Source organism: Anomalospiza imberbis, chromosome 20 (assembly GCF_031753505.1).
Source record: "Anomalospiza imberbis isolate Cuckoo-Finch-1a 21T00152 chromosome 20, ASM3175350v1, whole genome shotgun sequence".
Taxonomy (NCBI): Eukaryota; Metazoa; Chordata; class Aves; order Passeriformes; family Viduidae; genus Anomalospiza; species Anomalospiza imberbis.
Window position 1 is genome coordinate 11052659 of NC_089700.1, and position 3071 is coordinate 11055729.

At 44.3% G+C, this 3071-nt stretch overlaps 1 long non-coding RNA gene across 1 annotated transcript; it reads left to right on the plus strand.

Moving 5' to 3' along the window:
- Positions 1 to 798: 798 nt before the first annotated feature.
- On the plus strand, positions 799 to 2361 carry LOC137485958 (uncharacterized). Its single transcript, XR_011005514.1, has 3 exons — positions 799 to 1087; positions 1454 to 1615; positions 2251 to 2361. It is a non-coding gene; the product is annotated as an uncharacterized lncRNA (long non-coding RNA).
- The last annotated feature ends 710 nt before the right edge of the window (positions 2362 to 3071 follow it).

Genomic DNA, 3071 nt, shown 5'->3' on the forward strand with positions numbered 1-3071 from the left:
GCTGGTTTGTTTGCTGGTATGGGGCTTTTTTTGGCTGGGATTACAAGGCTAATACTTAGCCTTTTATCTGAAATCCATAGTTTTCTGTGGTTGCTAAAACTTTTCAGTGTATTTTAAATTTAAATAGAAATGAGGCCTCCTTGAAACAAATTCATTCTGGTTGGCTTTGCACATTGATGATTAAAGAACGTGGCTCAATTTTTTTGTCTCATTCTGAGCAACGTCTCATTAGATTTTCATTGTATTTCTTTCCATATCCATCATGATTTGTGTCAGCAAAGCGGTTACATAGATGGACAGCTTATTATCAGTTTTAAGTGAGGAAACAGAACACAAGAATGGTTACTAAAAAAAGGGAAAGGTAATTAACACAGGGTGCCAGAATATAAATGAAGCTTGACATTTCCATTTTGCTAATCCAAATTAACCCTCGTCTTAATGTTACAGAATGCAGGAGGGGATTCTGAGCCTCTGCTTATGTTTCTGCTTCCCCTAGTGCTGCGCGTCCTGGCATGGCACAGCAGTGCCCAGCAGTGCCCAGCGAGGCTTCAGCTGCTGCTGTGGTGGGACCTGAAGAAGACTGGAACTGCTGCAGAGCTCCTCCACCCAAACAGAGCTGCTGAGCCTGAGCAGTGGCTCACACACAGTGGAAGCTGCAGAACTCACATCTGTCGTTCCAGTGCACTCTGTGTCCCCTCCTTCATTCTCTCCTCCAAATGTGGTATGTCTGCAAGGTAATTGGGTTCCATTATTTGATATATAAAGTGGGAGTGGGAGGGAGGGTCAGGGAGGACGAATTAAAATGAATTGAGAACCTTTATGTGCAGAGAAAAGAGGACTGGAGGGAGCCATGATAACTCTTTACAAATACTTAGAGGGACATTATGAAGAGGACAGAGACCAATTACTCTCATTAGTCAGTGCAGCAGAACAAGAAGTAATGCTGTGTGCTGCTGAAGGGAAACCTGGATTGTGATGCAAAAGTTCTAAGGGTAACACCACAGAAGGAGTCATCAGGGGAAGCTTTGTCCTGGCTTGACTGAAGAACCTGGTCTAGATTTAAGGCAACTGACATGCAGACTTCCAGGTAATTCACCAGCACAGTAGGGATAAGTTTTTGCTGTTCTCATGTCTACCTGGCATATATTCCTATTCAGTCGTGGACATATTTCCTGCTCTCGTATCAACCCTCAATATTTGAGGTGACATTTTAGGAACCCACCTACAGTTTGTTGCTCCTTTTGATCATACACTTCTCATGGAAATGGGAGGGAAAAGGAGAAAACCTGGGAGGAACCAGAGTGGGAATCAGGGGCAGTGTATTAGCATTTGCTGAGCTGGGCACTAGAATCACTCAGGAAATTAAAAGCAGGATGATATTTTGAGGTGATAAAACATTAAAGTATGAAACTTGCATTTGACTCAGGTCCAGCCTCAATTTTATCTTTTTAAGCTGCAGTTCAGGAAAAGCTGAACACTTGCCAGTGACAAGTGCAGGCTCTGGACTCGTGCAAAAGGAAGAAGGAATTAAATTCTGTTAGCTGGTGATGAAAAGACATGAGAAATGCAGAAAGAGGACAAAGGAAAAAGGTAACCATGGAGGTGAAACAAAAAGGTACGAGAGTTTCCTTACACAATGTATTAGTTAAGGCAATGTAGTGATTTTCAAGGCGACTCTAAGCTCACTCAAAGCCTGACCAAAGAGATCAGGCAAGGTCCATGCCCTGGGGGCCTTCGACACAATGCAGGGTGGTGGTGGTGCTTTATACCAGTGCCCTGCTCTTGGATGAAGCCTCAGCTTTCCATTGGTAAAGTTGTAAGCCTTTTGTTCTGTTGGGTTTTTGTTTGGCTGTTATTATTTTCCTCTGGTTGGAAATACACTCAAAGAGGGTGTAAATGCTGCTGCAAAGGTAGCATTTATTTGATAAATCAAATACCCTAAATGCAATGTAACATAAAAGCCTTGGGTGGTTGGTTGGTGCTGATTTTGCTGTTCTCTGTGTGTGAATGTGGTTCAGTGGTAAGAAACAGTGTAAGCCCTCCTTACACAAACTGGAGTGGCACCCAGCGTTCCCCCATGTCCAAGCCCAAGCCCAGGCTCTGTGGTCCCTCTGCTGCAGAGGCTGATCCCTTCCTGCTGGGGCATCATCCCTGTCCTGTTTGTTTTCATTAATTCAGCCCCTTGTGCAGAATGATCCCCTGAGCAGGCAAGGATTCAATCACTGATTTTTCTCTCATTCCCTTTCACAGCTGTTATTGGAGGTACAGCTGTTACTACATCCATTCAGGGGAAAGAGATGATCAAAGGGGGAAAGACAGGAAAACACCATTTAAGAAATAAATGCAAAGTTATGATGCCTCTGTTTGCCTGAGAAAGAGAGATTTTTATGCAGCTTTTGGCATTTACAAATCCTTTGTGAAAAGGTCACCCCGTAGCTGGAATCTTATTAATACAGAAGAACGGCCCAGAAAATGTCATGTCTTTTTACCCTGATATTTACCCAGAAAGGAGTGACTCGGCACCCGGAGCTCCTCTGGCAGTTCGGCACAGAGCCGGAGCCCGCGGCCGGGATGCGTGGGTTTGGTGACAGTGCCACCACTGCCCCGACCCTGGGAGCAGAGGGTCCGTGTGTGCACAGCCTGCCCCTCTCTGAGTGCAGCGAGGCAGCCCGTTAACTGCCCACTGTGTGCAATGTGCACATACGTAGCCAAAAAAAAAAGCGTATAACTGTTCTAGAAACATACACACATTTAGTATGGGTATAATCACACCCAGCAGGACTTGGGGATGGAGTTTTGGCAAATAAAGGCTCAGAGCTCTCAGGGTTCAGGCTGTGAGGGCAGTGTCAGGTGCTACAAGGGGAAAGAAGAGTTCACAGTGAAAAAAAAAACACGAAAAATGCTTTTCCTCTGGAAAATCACTAAGAAAAAGTTTGTCATCTGCAGTTTATATTTCAATCTTTAATTTACTGCTTTTAGTGACGTTTGTGCTCACTTCCTTCAAGGGAATTTTCTTTCCGTTTGCTTTAGTGGTGACTTGTTTACCTTTAATATGTTTTGGCAGAACTGAG